This window comes from Filicampus tigris, chromosome 4 (genome assembly GCF_054856515.1).
Source record: "Filicampus tigris isolate MCC_2025a chromosome 4, RoL_Ftig_1.0, whole genome shotgun sequence".
Lineage (NCBI taxonomy): Eukaryota > Metazoa > Chordata > Actinopteri > Syngnathiformes > Syngnathidae > Filicampus > Filicampus tigris.
Window position 1 is genome coordinate 25,739,320 of NC_141220.1, and position 21,093 is coordinate 25,760,412.

Below are 21,093 nucleotides of genomic sequence, written 5' to 3' on the forward strand. Positions count from 1 at the left end.
CTACACCGTACTAAAATGTATGCCCACAACACAGAAAGTCAAGTTACGACTGCACTCCCTTGAAATCTGGTTGTTCTCATTAGGATTATGCTCAAATATCGTTCTCTCCAACTCTATTCAAATTCCCTATTCATCGCAAACGTTCAATCTGAATTGATTTTTCACCTCAAAATCCTATTATTGTCCAAGTGAAAATTCCCCAAGTTCACTTAACAATTAAGCGTGCATATGCCCTCCCATGCTTTTCAGTCAAGCCGGCCGCATGTGATTTAGCGGCGGGGATCAGCTCTCCGGTCCGCTATGCTAATCGACGCTCCTGGTGCATTGGAAGGGGGGGGGCGACGCAGAGCATTAGCAATGTAAGAGGCGTGCCCAGGCCCGTCTGGGGAGATAGGGCAGAATGACACACTCAGCTGGGACTTGAAAGCGGACATTTCCTGTGCTGATTGGCCCGATACGGGGCCGACAAGCGCTTAGTCACACATTCCTGGGAGCAAAACAACGGGGGCCAGCTGGACGCCCCGTCCTTTGATGGGCAGCGAAGAAGGAGCGTTGGAATTAGGAAGTCTTTGCTTGTTTTGGCTGCACTGTTGTGAGCCTCGGGGTTAACGCTCCGCTAATGTAGTTGTAAGGCTAGTAGGAAGTCAACGCGGCAGGGCACAACAATGTAATATTGTAATATTTTCTATGCCGCTTATCCTGTTCAGGCTATCCCAGCTGTAGCTGTCATGAAATGCGCTATATAAATAAACTTGTGTTGCATTGAATCGGATTAGAGTGGTGCGCCGTTTACGGAGCAGTTGTGACCGTCTTCTTCGTATATGTACATATGCATGTATTACCCTGCCCCCTGGTGGCCAATGTTAGCACAGTCCAAGGAGCCTCACAATATACAAAATCATTCTATTAAATGTTATTATTGTATTTTTTTTGTGTTGTGTTTTATTGTATGCAAGTCCAATACTGTAGAGTTGTAGGTTTCTTATTAAAAAAAAATGTTTGAATTATTTTTGTGGGTGTTTTATTGGGAGTTGAAACACATTAATGGCACTTCCATTCATAACAATGGGGAAAGATGATTTGAGCTACGAGTGGTTTGAGTTGCAAGCATGGTCATCGGATGGATTAAACGTGAGGTCAAGTCATTATATTAAAAATAAAATACTCTGGGAAGCCAAAAAAAAAATGTATCCTTCACTAATTTAGACTGAATCAACAGCACCTCTACTGCTTAAAGCCAAGCGCTGCACTCCATTTTGCAAAAAAGTCACGATCAATTATTACTATAATCCTTACGTTATTTTGATTGATTATCGCTATACCGATTTAATTGCTGTTGGTGTTAAAAAAATTGCTGCAAAAAAAAAAATATTCTTAAATATATTTTCACTTTCATTAGAAGTCATAATGCTAAAATGAATACATAAAGTCCAATTATGTAACACCATTGAAGTTACCAGTATGGTTCGTGATTCAGTGAAGCAACACAAACTTATAATTTACTTAGTTAGCTATTCATTCCATGCGACAGCAGTCGAGTCCCTATAAAATCATGATTAACAGCTCAATTTAATGTCAAATTGAATGCATTGTTGCAGGGATGCCATGGTCCTATTCCAGTATAGATTACCCGGACTCCGGAATGATCATTATTAATCAGAGCGACGCTTCACAACCAGCTATGTAACAAGTCTAATTGTCACGAAAGAGGGTTGCTTATTCACCATTTCAATGAATGTAAATTAGCCACTTTGCTCATTTTCTTTCATTGACACGATGTAGGCTAATCTCCCGATTCAGCGCGTTTGCCGAGGATGTCAAAGCGTTGCCGTGCCTTTGAATGAGCCACTCTGCATAGACGCCGCAACTACAAATGTTCTATTCAACACCCTTTCCCCGACTCGAGAGTCACTTTTACTCTCCCCTACATGAAGTCGCATTTCTTCGAAGCGCCATGCGGGTCAAGCGGGCTTTGTTAAGTGTTGTCCTAATTATTTCAAGGTCATAGAAAGTTTCCGATCCGTCTTCCGATACCTGTCATTTTTTTTGCTATTCTTCTGTTCCTGGTCTAGGAGAACCCGAAACATAATTGCCAGTTATTAAGGGCGACTGGCATCTTAATCTCATTAGAAATAAAGAGAATGATTACAAATAATCCATAGAGTCAAAAAAAAAAAAAAAAAAAAGTCTACAGCACACATGGGCATATTGACAAAAGCACACAATGTGGGCTTGATTTTCTAAGATCCCAAATACCGGGAGCTCAATTCCGCGTTGGCTCGAACAGATTGTACGCTTTGTTGTCGGATGCGATTCACTAAAATGGAAACCTTTTACTATGGGTTCACTCACTCAAACAGAGTGTGGGTGCCCGGTATTTTGAGGCGGAGCCCGCCGTGCCTGAAAGAGCGTTTTGCACTTCAGGCAGCTCTTTCACCATTGTAAATTTGGAAGAGCACTGCCGGCGTAAAATGAAGTTTGAAGTGATGGAATTGGAAGTGTCAACGGAAAAGGCCAACAAACATCACCGAGTCACAGAAAATAAATTGATTGCTCCGATAATTCTAGCCGGCGACTGCTTAAAAGCCTGCTTTGTTTGATTTAATGCGCCCAGAGTGTATCGCTAATGGACGCACCGCATGTGCCCATCCTGGGTAACATTGCGTTTGAAACTTGGGATGGCAAATCCGGAAAACTGCCCTGGGAACGACCAGCAGCAATTGTCAATGCACTGATATGAGTCAGACAAAAGGAAAAAACGGAGTTGAAAGGAGTTTTGCAATAGATGATATGGCATGACTCCTTCTTGTGACTGGCTCTAAGTCAGCCCTTGCATCATTCAGAAGCACCAAAATTGCATCACTCCAAAAAAAAAAAAGAAAAGAAAAGATGGGTTAGGGTTTTGTTGGCATTTCAAAAACGTTTACACGAGCAGAAAACCACACACAATCCATTTTCATATCATCCGCCCAACATGAAAATGAACTGTGCGACAAGTTAGCGCCACCTTTAAGCGGATCAGCTTCCAAATCTTTGCAAATTAAATCAGACTGTGTGTCCCAATTAATACATTCACTCATGATAACCGACACACTAGAAATAAACGCCACGACAAGAAGTAAGGCAGATGTTCAAGTTCAACTGGCCAAGTGTGAGTGCGACCTGGCATACAAAATCTGATCAAACAGAACAACAACAATGTGATGCGTTCCACACAAACAAGCAAAAACAAAAAATGAATCTGCAACAGCAGTGGCTGTGACTGGACTAGAAAGTTGGTAAATTGGGGCGCGACTGCCGATGATAATCACTGCTTGGCCGCGCTTGCCTTGAGGTATCATCGAGTCAATCTGTTTGGTAATCTTCGAAAAAAAGGATGGAAAGGCGGTCTGCCTAAAAGCGGCACGTTACGCAAACAAATACCAGGCGGCAGCATCCGCAGCCGTCTGACCCCGCCTGTTATCAGATGCCGCGTTGGTATTACGAAAGCCGAGCGCGTGCGGGTCTTTGCGTGACTCCGTGTCTTGTGCGCGATGAAAAAAAAATAAGCAAATCACCACACGTCGCGAACAAAAGCACACATCTGGTTCTATTCAGGATGCCTGGAATTCTTTGCCTGCTTGGTTCAGATTACTTGCTCCGGCCCCCATGCCGTCTGCCTGTGCAGGAGAGTAGATAAACTCTTGCCGCTATGCACAATGCCTCGACTATTCTGTGAGCGAGAGTGGAGGCTGGCCGGGGGACGGAGGTGAGGGTAATGGAACAACCTACTCATTTTCTTTTTATTTGTATTTTTTTTTTTTTACATTCTTGAAAAAGCTTAGCATACAGGCGACATAGTCAAAACGATCCAAAACTGACTGTAACGTGCATGCCAGGCCAGTAGTGGGCGATGTAATCCCCTCGCCTACTATGGTAAATCATTCAAATATGAAAAAAATGCTTGGCAAATGTATTATTAGACTGCCACCGCCAGATTGTCTTTCCCTGGGAATGTATTTTTCCCCATCTAGACTAAAAAAAATCCCAATTTTAAATTCCCAGGAAAATTTCACGTAGTCTGAAAACTGTATCTCGTATTTCATATCAGTCGATATTGATAATGATGAATTCATGTTTTTTTAAGTACTCAAAAAATACATTTTGGTTCATTTCCTTTTAACATAACTATTCATCCTTTTATAAGAGGTCAAGGCAAAAAAGTCACATAAACTGATCAATATATCGATTAGCTAAACACCTAAATGTATTACGATATAAGTATTTCATATCCGTCGATAACCATAATGACTTTTGAATTCATTATTAAAAATAGGAAAAACAATAAATTGATTACAGATCATTGTTTTTAAACATTCCATTGATTAAAGCTAAAATTGCCATAAAGCACAACTTTCAAGTGGACATAAACCATTGAAAATATCTGGTAAACAAACGAATTTTCAAGGAATGTCCACTGTTTGTGTACGCTGTAATGTGGTTTAACGCGCAATCTTGTTGACATCCATGCCGTAAACGCTTACGTGCGGAATGCGCTAACCCAAAGTACATCTACCCTGGGTCACTCTACTTCACAAGAGTGCAACTCAGTCCTTGGGGGCCACTATCTGCATGTTTTACATGTTTGGCTCCCCCAACACACCTGTTTCAAATGATCATCCCCTCAGCGAGCTCGGCAGGAGCCTGATAAGGATCAGGTGTGTTAGAGGAGGGAAACATCTCAAACATGCAGGAGGCCGACTGTCGCTTCACAAAGCCTGACTTGTGTTAGAGGTATTTTTTTGTTGTTTTTTTTTTTTTGCTCGCTAACGTGAGGTTAAGTTGCTTTTCTTTAGTGCGCAATGTATAAAGTGCCTTGAGATAACTTTTGTTGTGAATGGCTATGATATATAAAAAGACTCGACTTGACAAACAAACGGACATTTTTAGCAGTTTTCAGTTCCAAAGTTGATGGTCACGTTTTTTTGTGGGGCCCCACACAAGCACTGCAATTTAGTGGCCTGTCCTACAGCGCAGTCGCAGACCCTTTCATGTATACAACATGTCAAGCGCGAACCGGTCCAGTGGGAAGAAAAGACTGTATCATGTTATAAACTTGTGCCTTCTGAATTCTTGGTAGCCCCCCCCCCCCCCCCCCACGAAGAAGCAGTTGTTTTGAGAAGACTGTTTAGAAGTGTCAGGCTAGCACCTCTGTTCAGTGTCAGAAATTCCTATAAATCAAGCCGAGTTTAATTTCGCTTTGGCACCAGAACCCTCTCGATGCGGAGTTATAAATAAGAACATTTCCATCCGGGAAGGAAAACACCACCACGCCGCAAACTAGCTGTACTTATTTTTTCCTCGTCTATACATTTCCGACGCTCTCCAATTTCCCGCACTCTTATCTCGCGGCTTTGACAGAGTGATGTCTTCAGCCAAAATCACCTTGTCTGCCGCGCTTCCCCGGGAGATGGAGTGCCAGCCATGTAGACGATTCAATCGGCGAGAAGTGAAAGAGCAGATCGCAGACAATATGCCGCGGCCCCATTTACTCCCCCGCCCCCACCCGGTCCTCGCTTACTGCGCGCCACACGGGGCTCAAGCCCCCACCTAATGGCCCATAATATCATTTTACACCATGTTCCTGCTTTTTTTACACTCACTCTAAACGTAAGCATACTACGTTTAGAGTGAGTGTAAAAAAAGCAGGAACATGGTGTAAAATGATATTATGGGCCATTAGGTGGGGGCTTGAGCCCCGCTGTGGCGCGCAAGTAAGCGAGGACCGGGTGGGGGCGGGGGAGTAAATGGGGCCGCGGCATATTGTCTGCGATCTGCTCTTTCACTTCTCGCCGATTGAATCGTCTACATGGCTGGCACTCCCATCTCCCGGGGAAAGCGCGGCAGACAAGGTGATTTTGGCTGACAGACATCACTCTGTCAAAGCCGCGAGATAAGAGTGCGGGAAATTGGAGAGCGTCGGAAATGTATAGACGAGGAAAAAATATAAGTACAGCTAGTTTGCGGCCGTGGGTGGTGTTCTTCCCCTTCCCCCCGGATGGAAATGTTCTTATTTATAACTCCGCATCGAGAGGGTTCTGGTGCCAAAGCGAAATTAAACTCGGCTTGATTTATAGGAATTTCTGACACTGAACAGAGGTGCTAGCCTGACACTTCTAAACAGTCTTCTCAAAACAACTGCTTCTTCGTGGGGGGGGGGGGGGGGGATCCAATCTCTCACGCCGAGGAGCCGAGACAGCCGGGAAGATATGCTGCGGGCCCGGTCTAACCCAGGCGGTATCCGTGGATGAAATGACAGGATTACAGGAGGTATTAGAAAACATGCTGAGATGCTTGATATGCCGTTTACGGACGACCGTCACGGCCGTTGCGGCCGTGAAAAAAAAGTCAAACTGTTAAAACTAATGAAAATATGGTAGAAGCGCCCCATGTCATAATCCCCCCGAAGTGTGACAATTTCTTGAAAAATAAGCCTCAAGGCAAAGTGAGGCAAGGCAACTTTATTTATACAGCCCGTCATACACGAGGCAATTCAATGCATTTCGCGCAAGATCTAAAAGCATTAAAGGGAACAACGGAAGACAACACAAGTAACTTATTAAAATTACCCCATTTTTTTTCATTTTTATTGTCACACAAATGACATAAAACTTCAGCTCTAAAATAGTGTAACGACAACAACAGAACCAAGAAACGGGAAAATATAGGACAATTTAAAAAAATGACAAATGACTCAATTAAAATGTCTTACGAATACGTTCAATAAAAAAAATATAGCTACCAGTAAATGATCTCATCTAAAAGATCAAATGCAAATTGACTTAAACGTTAAATTCAATGACAATTGAAATGTACTAAATACACTACTACGCTACTCGAAGCAATACAATCAATTCAATTCATTATTTTAACAATTTAGCTAATAAGAATGGAAAATACTGAAAATCTGTGTGCCACAATTCAGAGGAAAAATTGCCTCAAAAGTGCATCGATAGCATAGAAGACTGCTGAGTACATCATGAGGAATTCAATCAATTAATTATTAGTTACAAGCTCAAATTAATTTAAGCGTTTGACTAATGAAACATAAAGGGGAGCGTAGCAAAATATGGAACGCAACGCCTCAACCAAAATGTTCTAATTTTTAATTCACCGTTTAATTCATCAGGGAGAGACTTTTTACATGGATACGGTAACCGCGCTGCTGTTTCGGTGTGCGATGAAGTTCAAACGGGCTCAGCAGTTAACTCTTTAGTGTCAGAATGAAAAGCCGTGTTGTGAGAAGGGAAGGCATCTATTTGAGGGAGGCGTTTATTGGTTGAAGAGGACAATTTGAATTCATGTGAGAGCTTGTTTACCTTGCTTCGACAGGTACAGTTGTTTAGGGTTAAAGTCTTCCATCGACCTTATTTTTTAGAGTGAGGTATTTATTTTTTTCGAGTGGACAATCATGGAGATGCCTCGCTAGCGGGTTAGCAACAAAATTGTGCTCAGTTAGCAAACAGCAACTTTTGCTTTAGGCAGGCATTTATTATTCTTAAGTTGATGACACACCTGACAGCTAAAACTGGGCAAGAGTGTTGAAGAATTAGAAAGAATGACACTCTAAAGCAAAAACGCTGTTCATTTTTCAGGCATGAGAGAATTCAGCTTCAGTTGACTAAAAACCATGTTGAAGATCAGCGCATGGATTACGATGCCCTTGCCAGAATTTGGTTTTAGCGAAGTTTTTTTTTTTTTGTTGGGTCCTGATCTCTTGGTAAATCTGGACAATTCCCCCTTTCCTCCCGTTTCCGTGAAAAAAATAGAGCTATAGCTATGTCGAGAGCGTTGTAAATAATAGTCATTAGTGTCCATGCTTCAACGTCATCACGCTCGCTTCCGCCTCCTTGACAGCTCGCTCCTCATTACCTACAACTACCAATTACCAGCTCCACTTGTTTATTTATATCCCTACCCTCGAAAAGGGGGGCTTCTTTGACGGCCCTGCTGAATCACGTCCCCGTTGTTCTGCTTTTCTTGACATCTTGAAAGGTGAGTAAAGACAATAATTGTAAGTCATTTTCTTCCCAGTCTGCGAGGTTATTGATAAAATCGGCGGTGATGGCTTTCATTTTCTGAAACTGTTGACATGTTGTATCAATATTCCTATTTTGACTGGCGAGCTACGCTTCGCCTCCAAAAATAATTAAAAACGTCACATGAAAGCAAAGTTTCTATATCAAGTGCGACCGCAGACAAACACGGCGACTCTCGCAGATGTTTTCCATCAATGCCGGCTGCCAAAGCGGCGTCTGGCCATGGCCGGGAGGAGGAGGAGGAGGAGGAGGAGGAGGAGGAGTGGGGGAGTGACGTCTGGAGGTTCACTCCAGTAAATCCTGCAGCAACCTGGCAGGGCATCAGGGCGGAGATTCACATTGCCTCCGATTTTTGCCGTGAAACTTGTCGTCGCTCGGTACGTCTGTCTTGAAAGTGTCTCCGGCTATCAGGATTAAGCTGACAATAAGTAAGGCTGACGGACAATCGGGGACGATTGTTGATAACTCCAAAACAAGTCTACAGTGATAACCAACTCTACTTTCTTACTCCATAAAGGTCTTTAAACATTTTAAAATAATACAAACACATCCAAAGCATTTAGTATATTGAAAGACAGCAAGAATAATGGTGTTACATTGCAACGATCATGCTATGCATTTACAGTAAACAAATCCCATTTTGTGCCAAACTAAACAACTTAACATCTCACAATACACTTCATTAATCTTGCGCAAAGATTTACAGTCCATTATAAAATGAACCTTGAGCAGTTGCTTTTCGTAGGCCTAAAAAGCAGGATTGGAGAGGATTAAGACATTTGTCTTTCTCTTCAGCAAAACTGAGGATGTGCTCGAAACACTTCCTGTTTTCAACCTTCTTCTTTCAAACTTACATTGGTAATCATAATAATGTTCTGCTTTCTAGTGGCTAACAGTGGAATCACGCCCAAAATAAATAGCAAAATGGAGTCAATACAGGACAGGGAAAAAAATGTGAAATAGCACGACCGCAAACCTGGAACCTCCAATGGAGGCGGGGTTACTGCACATAAAAGCATGTGCAACAAAAGTTAAATGGCCGCTACACTCCAGAGACATTATTACATTGAAGGAGAAAAATTGTCGTTGGGATTCGAAATCTAACTTTTACGGCACCAGTCCTGGAACCTTTCCGACACACCTCGTCAATGGTACCCCGAGTTGAATTGGTGACCAAGGCAAGAAAAGGGGCGTGGCATAATGAGTGACATTAATATCGAGATGGATTTGTTTCGGTGAGCCTCTGGATGTGAGTTTTGACCTCTTCTAGCTGCTTGCCAGCATTCTCCTTTGTATTTGTCTGTTTGGCCGTTTGTACCGTTCATTTTGAAAGTAATGTGAGTCTTTTTTTTTTCCCCCCCCACTTCACTTGAGCTGCACTCTGAAGCTCGCTCATTAAATCAAATTTTGCTGTGCGCCACAAAACAAGAAATCTGGAGACTTCTCACAACCTGAAAGAAATAAGTAAATTGGGGCACTTTTAAGTCAAGGTAACCGTATGAGATAAATACAGTGTCACCTTGAAGTTGGAATGCCCCAAAAGCGTTTTAAGTTGGAGTAAAGGCAAAATGTTGGTGAAAACTAGCATGCCCCAAAGCTATAACTTTTGCGGGGAGTTTCAAACCATCAGCGCACCTCACTAGACCTCATTTCAGCCAGCATCAAAGGCTCAGCTCGGACTAACTTTTTCAGCCCCAATTTTTTTTTTTTTTTTTTTTTTTTTTTTTTTTACTGAAAAGAAGAAGAATATCTACAGGGAGTTATCACCAAATACTGTCCAAAATGCGGCATCTCTGACAGCTATCTGGGAACAAAATGACTTTTGAAGAGGATCTTCTGTGACCTGAATCACACTTTTGAGTGCATCTGTTTGACAAGAAGGTACACCGACTGTTTAAGCCGTGTTTAGCACTTTTGGCGTTTTTTTGTTTTTTTTGGGGTAGATTTGAAAGGATTCAACTGGTATTGAGCAGTTTTTTGTGGTACAAAATTCCTTTTGGTTTGGATTTTCCGTGACCGGCATCACACAATGAAATCCATCTGTTTGTGACATTTGACAAGGATGCAAAAATGTTTTTCACTGGTTAGGGGGTACTTGATTTAAAAAAAAAAAAAAAAAAAAAAAAAAAAAAAAAGCTGTACATCACTGAAAAAAAAGTTAAGAACCACTGGTCTAGTCCACATTTTTTTTATGATAGCGACAATTCGGGACCAGCATAATGTCCGTGTTGATGAATCGCTTGTTGACAAAGAGGAGGCATTGCACAACAAGCGCCAACAACAGCCAGTGGTTTTGAAAAAGAACAACTAATAAGGCACACAAATGCATTAGAACCCCCAAAGTCAGGACTTAGACAACAGTTGTGCGGGGGCAGATCATGTTTGCAGGGCCGGTGCGGAGAAGCGTACGAGACCCCCGAGGCCGGATCTGTTCCAAGTGTGCCCTGGCAAGAAGAACACGAGCAGCCTTGACAGCTTGGATAGTCACGGGAGGCCATGGAAAAGTGCGGGGCAACACGATGGCCCATGAGTCCGGGGAAAAAAAAAAAGAAAAAAAAAAGGAGTTTTATATTGTTTTGGTCGCACAAGGACGTGGCATTTTGATGTGTGGCTCGCTTTTATCAAGTCAGGGGCATTTTCTAGCATGTCATCCACAGCTTATTTATCACAACACTCGCTTTGGTAATGAGGAATTTTTAAAGGCTGACGATGCATTGTTCGATTATTACCACGGCAATAATAGAAGAATGACATCGTCAGCAGGGACAGAAAATTGCATGACAGTTTTTATTTACTTTGATTGTGTTGGATGAGTTTTGCACTGTATCTGGGGTGAAAGGTTTTGTTTACTGAAGTGACAATAGAATATCAATTTATGTGCACTTTTGTGCACTGTTGAAAAATTAATCCAATGGAAAACAAATCTTGTATTAATAAAATTATTTCTTCATATTAATCATGAGTTTTAAATTGCATTTTGTATCCTATAGTCACCAAAGCATGTCTGTAATCTCCAAATGTTGTGTTATTTTCATGTTTATCTATAAAAACAGCTAAAATTATATTTCCTTGCCAGCACATATATGGCAGAATTAAAAAAAATAATAATTTACTGCAATCTGAAAAACAACTAAATTTATTTAAGAAACACAAGTAAATCCAAATACTGAATGGTTAATTTTATCCCCCCAAAAACAGTTGCACGTACCCACAAATTGTGTCTATTTAAATGTTATTATTTTATCTGAGAAATAATAGTTTTTTAAGGTTTTTTTTCCAAGTTTTTGGCAAACAATATTCTTCTTTTATTCAGTTATATTTTTTTTTCTTTCCAAAATTGCAAAGTTTGGAAAGAGTGTATATTTTATTTTGTTCTGCGCCGTCAATGCCGCTATCTGATTGAGTTGGTTAAAAGTGCACCGCTGTCCATTCAGCAGTGTTATTTACAATTCTCTCTCAATATAATTTGAAAGACGTGCTGCCAAAACATTACAGGGCCAAACTTTCTCGGTGACAGCGCGGCTCTGTGTTGAAAGCCTCCACAATCAACTTCAAAGTCAATAAGCGGGTCAGCGCCACACAGGGGAAAATAAAAAATAATTTGACGACAGTAAACACATGCGGCGTCATGTTCGTTGTTCTCCGTGCGCCTCTTTGCGTTGGGGTTGCGCTCAGGCAAAGTCTCACGGGTGCGATGATTGACACCTCCTAGTCCTAGCAGACATCGCAAACACCATGTCGTTACCGTGACATTTACAGCATCTTCTGGGATGGGAGACGAGTTCCGGGGAACAAGAAAGGAATCATGATGATAATCAACTCTAAAAATAAAGAGTGAGAATGTCTTGTGTGCTGTTGTTTGGGGCCACTTGGGTTGCTTTAATAGCTTAAGTCAAATAATCCGTTTGAGAGAGTCAGAATGAACATCTCAGAGGAACTGCCATAAAAAAAAGAACCCATAAAATGCGCTTCAGACGTAAGATACTGTTTTGTAATAGTTTTGGATTTTTCATTAGTTTTAGATTTTATTTTGTTACGACAAATGAGCACAGTACGGTGGCAGTGACTCAACTGCATTCACAACAAGCAGTTTGGCAGACTGAATTAGAAAAAAAAGAAGCTTCAAGCTTTTTTTTTTTTGCCACTCCCGCTTGAAGTTTATTGTCAAAATAAACATACAACAAAGAGAATTGCACATCTATTTAAAACAACCACATAGTAGCTTAGCCTTTTAGGCTGCTAGCTTAATGCTAATGCTAACACATAATGTGAAACGCCATCGATGGACGGGTTAATAGTTAATAGCGTCTGTGCAGCGGCGTTATAACCCTTCAAGCAATTTGAGAACAAACGGTGGAGCAACACGTAGACAGAAAATAGGACAATACTCAGAATGACAATTATTACTGTTGAGGAGCTGTGATTCTTTTTTTACCTCCATGTTCTTTATATCCATATGTCTGTATTGTGCTGGCTCTTTTGAGGTTATATGCAGGTACTGTCTGGTGCTTAAGATTTCACAACAACCCAAAAACCTTATGTATAAAGAAAATTGGCTTTGAAGACAATGAAGGCTATTTCCCCTACGATTATAATCCAATTAATTTGTTTTGTAAACAACTAAGTTTCACTTAGTTATTTGGATTTTTACTTCACTTATCAAAATTGTTTTTCAAATCTTTGTTTTCATTCTTTTTCGTTAACTATTATAACCCACCTTAAGCTTGCCAGCGAACATCTAAATAATCACCCAATTGCGGCACCAATGAACAGATTTACGTACTGTCAAATCTTGGAGAGTCAGAGCAACATAGGAGGGGCAAAAGAACAAGCATATTAAGGGTATGAAGTATATTTGAGTCACCATTAGCCATGCTTCGGAACTCCAAGGAGGATATTTCAGACTTCCCGCTTTGGTCCTCAAGTTATTAATCAAACAAGCTGGCCATTTAATCTCGCAGATGAGCAATATAACCGATGCAATTACAGGTCACCGTTTAATTTCTCACCTTTATATTCCGCTCAGCAACGACGGGTGTAGTCTCGTTTGAGTGAAATATGGAGAAGGGGAGCGTTTTAACAGCCATTCGTATAAAATGATTTTGGCCGCGGTTAATTGCCGGGGATCTTCCGTTCACGAGCACCAGCGCGGACCCTAATGACTTGCACTGCTTAATGAACAAGCACACAACGTGATGGGCGGCAAGTAAACTGTGGACACAATTTTGTTCAAGTTACAGTATGATGCTCTGCCTCTAATTGCACTGTTTCCCCCTCAAACACTAACAAAGCGCTGACTGTCCCCCTTAAACACTAACAAAGCGCTGAATGTTTCCTTTTTGATTCTGTTCAACCAACGAGTTTTAGTTTTGAGGGGGAAAAAGGGAATTAACTGGAAGTCAACCCAAACATATTTTTTTGTCAAGAATATGTTCTATGCAGGCCCACTAGTCTAAACATGGCATTCTGATTAATATTGCCTTTGCGGAATATGAGAAATCCATCTGTTTTTAGCTAGCTCAGGGAGCGGCCATTTTGTCACTTCTGTCAACTGAAGATGACAGCAGTTGTGATGTCATTTTCAGTCGACAGAAGTGACAAAATGACCGCCCCCTGACATGGCTAAAAATGGCCCACTAGTTGAAACAAGGCATTCTGATAAATATTGCGTTTGTGGAATAAGAGTTAATCTACCCCTTTTTAACCATCTCTGGGGGCGGCCATTTTGTCACTTCTGTCGACTGAAAATGACATCACAACTGCTCAGTGCTCAGGTAACGACCAATCATGGCTGATGTGTTTTCTGGAGCTGAGCCGTGATCGGTCATTACCTGAGCCCTGAGCAGTTGTGGTGTCATTTTCAGAAGCGACAAAATGGCCGCCCCCTGAGGTGGCTAGATTTTGCTGCTCACCTCATATTCCACAAACGCAATATTAATCAGAATATTGTTTGAATACTATTTCAACAGGTGGGCCTGCGGGGAACATATTCTGGTAAAAAATATGTTTGGGCTGACTTCCGCTTAATCTCAATATTGCAAGTGTGTCTGAAATGTGTATCTTTAATCCCTTTACAGTGCTAGTACCCCTGGCTAACTTTCCACTTGTGAAAAAAACCCAACATCTCTTTCATTGACGCTTTGTGGTCCATGGAAGACGAGATGACTGTATCTGCTCATGTCACACTCCCGTTTCCAGTGCTCGGGCCTCATCTCCCGAGAGCCTCTCGAAAGCCTGCTACCTCCACTGTCTACTGGCAGCCAAACAATAGGAGCCACAACCGCCTTAATGGGGGAGGGGTGTGAGAGAGACAAATTAGAGACACCCCACACGCCACAAAAATGTGATGTAGCTCAACCATGACTGCGACTGTTGAGAGAAGTGAAATAACAAGTGGCGAAGAAGATGTGTTTTGTTTGTATTTTGTGCGTGTGCGTGTGCGGCTGACTGATGGATGGGCGACCATGGTAATTGCCTAAATCCCACAGTGAGCTCGCGAGGAGCGAGTGGGCCAAGTCAAATTAGGTGAAACGGGCGATGTGCAATGCGCGGACCTCCACCTGTGTCCCGGAAGGCTCATTTATGCTCCGCGCGCATATGAACGCACATATGGATGAGGAGCGGAGCCGCAGCGCAAGCCCTTTACCCCAAAACCCCGCAAAAATCTGAACGGCTTGTTTCAAGACATTTCCTGACATTTTCAGCGATACGGAATGTTGCTTATTTGTGTAATTTCCCACTTGACGGCTGGGTGGGAGAGCACTCCAGAGACCCGCGCATTTGTACACGCAGCAATGACAAAGTCAGTTTAATTGACTATTAGTCATTAATTGCAGGAAAGAACACTGTTGTGTTAACATCTCTGTAATGCAGTGATCCCCGACAACTGTGGCGCAGTGCATTAATGCGACATGAGATAATCAGGCTTGCTTCGGGAAATGAACACATTTCACTTAATTGGTCAGACGATTATTATTTGCCTACTACAAATAATCTATTTTAGCTCATCTGTCAATGCAAGTGACATATATTGACACGCAGAATAATTCAATACACTCTACTGGACAGTTACAGTACAGCATTGAGCAGTGCATCCACCTGATGCTGTTTATGCACACACTTGGTAAATAAATGTATGAGTACACTGAGACGCGACCATCATTATTTTAGTGCGCTGTACAGTGTTCGCACGCTATACGGCCAGTCTACTGCGCTGTACGTTGTTGTTTAGTCGTTTTAGGAAGCTATTTTTCATTTCGTTGCGTCGCTTTTAAATGTCTGAAATTCTTCTGTTTGTAAATGCTGTTAAATGTATCTTTTTAATTATGTGAAGCATATTGAGTTAGCTTGTGTGTGAAATAGGCTATATAAATAAAGCTGCCTTGCCGCGCCTTCCTGCTGCCTCACAACGTCGCTCATTTTTTGTGCAACGTACTGTATGTACTTGACTGCTGCAGCCTATAGAGAATTGTTTTTGTCCAGTGCACATTCTTAGTGGAATGCCCTCACATATGGGGGAAAAAAAGAGCTATTTTTGTCAACGCAAAAAAAACGCCATCTTGCTTGAGTTACCAAACACCTCATCGATAAAGTTTGTTTTATACCTTATATTGTGATTAATTTGAATAATCAATTAAACGTTTAGAGACCTTGTTCATTTTAAAATTGTCGAAATTTCAGCCTATCACTAGTAAATTTTCTCAGATTGGTGCAGTGCTCCTTGAAAACAGAGTACCATTGTGTAGATCAATATTTTTTTTCCTATTTTCTGACAAACCAGAACCTGAATTTTAATTAATTTAGTGCATTGTCAATTGGAAATAATGTCATGTTTTTTATGGAAGTCAGAGTGGTAAAACTAATATATATATATATATATATATATATATATATATAAAAATTAAAAAAATATAAATAAGTTCCTGGGATTGAATAACTGGACTGCGAAATGACAAATAAATACGTCAATGGCAGTGAATGGGTTAAATACGATAAAAGGTCTCTCTATATCGTGGATTTTACCTAGCACTGGTGAGTCTGGAACTGTATATGATTTTTGTGATCTTTTGGGGGGGTTTATTAGTGGACCTGAGATTTTTCTCCAATACTGCACTGTATGTGCCTTGGCTCAGCTAAGACTAGTAAACACGGCTGCAATGCTTGTTTTCCCTTTTACCATCTTCCGCCACAGTCCGACGCAAAGTTTTGTGGCACGACGCTAGTAGCATCCGCTCACGCAGGTACACAAATGCCGGAAGCCATGAGAAGAGAACGAAGGGGACTTTGGCGTACGTCGCGTTGTGAGACAAAACAAAGACAGGATGAGGCCAAAACGCGGGCTGTGTACGTGAAAATAAATGCGCTGTGGGCGCTACTCACTCTTGGAGAGGCTGACGTCGGGCCAAGCCTCACTTGACACTTCAATCAGCGACAGCCAGAGCTTCGGGCAAACTCGGTCCAATTAGTTGGACGCTGCCGCTGACCCCCGGCTTCATTAAGGAGTTCTGCAAGGGAAAGGGAGGAGAGGGTGAGGAGAGACAGTAGACGCGCACACACACCGCACACACAGTGGGAGGTGACGCTCAAGGTTACAGATAAACCCAATCAACTTTGAGGGAACATGTTCACACCGGTACTCCCGGTGGGCTTACACCCAACGCTGATGGCGAGGAGGGCTTGGGCGCGATTGAGTGCAGAGGTCACTGTACTCCCCACCGCTCCGCCCCCGACAAATCCCGCCCGCCGGCTCCAACAGGTGTGACCAGCAGACATGCAATTACCGGGCTGAGCATGTGCTTTTTGTGACAGAGACAACAGGCCATCCGAGGGGGAGATCAAAAGCGTGGGAGCAGAGGTGGTGGCGAGGCGCTCACAAGTGCCCGCAGCGCGGCACAAGCAGCAGAGGGAATGTTTCACTTGGCTCTCCGTGTCGAAAAAGCCCGCAGAGAGAAGCGGTACCAATCAAAAAAAACACAACATGTAGGATTTATGACATGCTTCTTTTTATGACATGATGCGCTGGGGAGTACAAATGTTTGTGGTCTGAGAAGCAAAAGCGTGTGCGCTCGCAACGATGCGGCGGCGTCCACATAAACAAGGCTATTTTGAAAAACGTGTATTTTTCCCCAAAGTATTTTGGTCTTTCATCTACACGCACATAGACTGTGCCTGCCAAGCATCATTGTATAGCACAGGACAGTCCAAACGTGTTGGTTTGCGGACAGGTACTTTGATATTTTTCAGTCATTTTATGTATTAAACGCGGTAAAATAACTCATCCTGAGGGAATATTCAGTATCCAGTGGTTGAGAGTGTAGTACGATAGGAAAAATACAACTTTGTAATTCAGGTTTTGGCTGCTTTATTCCAGGGGTGAATCGCATGAATATCGTCGCTGTCCTGTGAAAAACACTTATGTCCAATTTGGGGAAAACATTTTTACAATTTTCACATGAATGCAAAGTCTGGAACGCGGAAACACCACTCACGTAAAAAAAAATAAAAGAAAATTGGAAAAAAATGGACGGAAGTGTTTTTCACATGACAGCAATGATATAACGTGTTTTATTGATGGTAGACGTCCGTGCTTTGCCATTTAAAATCGGGATATTCAAATACGGGACTAACTCTATCATGTAAACGGATTATTCCGAATGTTACCGAAATTGGAATTTTGACCTTAACATGAATATTGACTGCATGTAAACATTGTCATAGTTTATCTCAAAACACTCCCCATGACTTGGCAGCTACGATCCACCACGTTCATTTTCACACACACACACACACACACACACAATCACTATCATCTTGTTGGATGCACACAATTTAATTAGCTAACAAAGTTATCCATGTTGGCCTCTGATAACATGTCACAAGCATGTCCACCACAACAACAAAAACATGTACGACCTTCGCTTGCATGCAAACCTTAACAACAAAAAGAACCTGACCTGTTCTCCCCAAATGCTCGCACGCAGTTATCGTCATGTTTTTTTTTTTGCACCGGCCCGCGGATGGAAAACCTCACTATGGCGGTGTAAACGCCTTATCTTCTGATTATAGGACTTCGATCGGGCTAAATGCAATGTTTGTGTACGCTTTGTCATCGCTGTGGCAATTGCTGTTGTCACGGATGGCTGGACAGACACTGGCTGGCCTTTTATTCAAAACAAACCGAGGATAAAAGATCAATGGGCCCATTGAGGCCATGAATTGGAAGGGAAAGTTCACAAATAAAGTGGAAGATTATAAGACGGGGGGGGGGGAGTTTGATGTAAGGGGGGGAGGGGGTTGGTCATAAGCTCCTCTTGGAGCAAGAGGCGTATTGATCAGTGGAGTCGTACAGCTTCCAGCCATTCATCACAGGCTCCTCGGGCCAACAGATAAGTCCTATGATAGCGCCCCGCTTGCTGAGAAGCTGTAACTTTCTACATCCATAATGCTTCAAAGTAACCCCCCCACACACACACACACACACACACACACATCCCCAGCTCATCTGTCTGGAGGGTGAGAGAAGTGCAAAGGCCCGCGGTGAAAAAAAAACGCGGTGAGTTATTGTCCACTGAGAGTACATTTTGCATGAGAGTGTTCAACTGAAAAGAAAGCAGAAAGCACGCTAACCAAGTAAGGAAGTGTAGAAGGCGACTCCGCAGATCGGGCAGGTGGGGATCATCCATAATGAGAGGGGATAGTGGGGCGTCAGGGTTTTGGGGGGGTAAAAAAATAAATAAATAAAAAAATAAAAAAAACAGGGCGCGACGGAGTGAAAGAGTAAGAGTGATGGCGACTGGCTTGGAGCCAGAGACAAAGCCCCGATGGAGCAATTACAACAGCTCCATAGAAGGTGTGCTGAGCCCCCCTCGGCACCGTCTCAAATGGCACGTTGCCTTGCCACACACGCGGAGCCTTAATAAAACAAAAAGCCATAGACACATCTTGGATGAAGCGGCAGAGGAAAACATGAGAAAATCCAAACCATCCCTGTGTGGGAAAACCCCACGGAAGGATTTTGTTCAGGCACGATGTCAAAAGACGGCTAAAACTCCACAGTGAAGGTCGGAGTGCGTTCAAGGCTCGACGGCGCTGAAAGCTCGGCGAAAGCCGCTGACATCCTCGAAAATGCTTTCTCGAGGCTACCGTCGGCACAATAGCAAGTTTGTTTATTTGGAAGGTTCAAGTCCAAAAAAGCCTGTTCGGAGGGACCTAAAAAAAAAAAATGGATAAAAACGTTGTAATATGCATGACAGGCCAGGAATAGGCAATGTAACCTGACAATGTTAAGAAATTCAACTACAAACTGCTGTACAGTCGTGATTTACACATTTTTTCCAAGATTATGTTTCCAGCAGGCCCACTAGTTGAAACATGGCATTCTGATTAACATTGACTTTGTTGAGCAGCAAAATTCACCCGTTTTTAGCCATCTCTGGGGGCGGCCATTTTGTCACTTCCGTCGAATGAAAATGACATCACAACTGCTCAGCGCTCACGTGACGACCAATCACGTCCCAGCTTCGGAAAACAGGCCAGCCGTGATCGGTCGTTACCCGAGCACACGTGGTGTCATTTTCAGTCGACAGACGTGACAAAATGGCCGCCCCCAGAGATAGCTAAAAACGGGTGGATTAACTCTTATTCCACAAACGCAATATTTATCAGAATTCCTTGTTTTAACCAGTGGGCTTGCATGGAACATATTCTTCATAAAAATATTTGGGTTGACTTTCCCTTTAACTCATTCGGTGCCAGCCATTTTCAGACCCTCCTTTACCCTAACACTGGAAAACTTTTCAAAAATATACAGTATATAGAGTAAATGTAAACGTAAATGTACCCGGGATTGAATTTCTGGACTGTTAGGGTGTACTCACAACAGAAAAGTCCTTTGGTCTGCTTTCTTTTTTTTTTTTTTTTTTTGTTCTCTTCTGTTCCACCTCCGAAACTACCTCTGCAGCAGTCAAAATGGTAGGATCCAGCATCCCCCATTAAAAAAGCCGGAGTAGCAGCCGGAGAAAGATGTGCAAACAGATATGGGGGGGGGAGGGGAAATTGAATAAAACGGAAAAGTTCTCGCGCACCGGTATGCACCATTGATTTCCCATTCTCTTGGAAACATTTAATGAGCTTAAATAGGAGCCTCGTTTGACACTGCCACAGCGAGTCGTCGGGGGCCTCCCAGTGAGAGGAAATCGTTCAGCTGCCGCGACGGCAACCGAAGGCGGGGGTGGGGGCGGAAGAAGGCGGAGAAGGTGGAGGCGGGAGAAACGCCGAGGTTTTAACGCCAAATGAAGTGACGTCTAGGACAGATGTTGAATTAGGCTCAGCGTGGTTCTTAATGGAGAGGAAGAAAGTGAAGGGTGTCCCCGGCAAATGGAGTCCCTCGCTTCCTGTGTACAAGGCTGACTAGTTGTTTAGTTTATAGGCACTTACAATCACAACGAGCATCCAACAGTGATTGACAGCTTCTCCTTGACTGCCGCACTTCACCTCAGTATTTCCCGAATGAGCCCCTCAACCCCGCTCCCCCCTATTACTCGGTTGTTTCTTCAAGTCTGCACACTCCCCCCCACCCCACCCCTCCCCTTACTTTTTCAGCTCAGAAGGGTGGAGCGATTCTCACTTGAGAGAACAAAGTCCAGAGGTGCTCGGCTGCACTCGGCACTCGTTGATGAGGGCCCACTGGGAGCCGGCGCTTTATGAAGCTGTCTGCCGGAATAAATGCATTCACTGGATCTGCCATAACAGCGCGTGTATTCCTGGGGGGGTGCGCAAGCCTAACCCCAACCCTAACCCATTGGGTCCAACCGCTTTTATGAAGCCGTCTGGGAGAGTAAATTCAAGGGCGCTGCCGTATCATCATAATAAAAGCCGGAGACACATTCCCGAGTGGAACTGAGGTCACGGTTCCAACATCTACTGGTTTGTGCTGATGCAAATGATGGCGAGGGTGGAAAAATTCCATTTCTATCAGATGGCTTCTAGAATTTTAACTGAAAGACACAACGTAAGA

The 21,093-nt window shown here is 42.9% G+C and overlaps 1 protein-coding gene across 3 annotated transcripts in view; it reads right to left on the minus strand.

The window, feature by feature from the left end:
- Positions 1–21,093, minus strand: part of plxnb2b (plexin b2b) — a 183,434-nt gene that overhangs the window by 122,226 nt on the left and 40,115 nt on the right. For all 3 annotated transcript variants that reach the window (XM_086027394.1, XM_086027395.1, XM_086027393.1), the window contains one exon: positions 16,458–16,582. The gene's annotated coding sequence lies outside the window, so the exon portion shown is untranslated. The remainder of the gene's footprint in view (positions 1–16,457; positions 16,583–21,093) is intronic.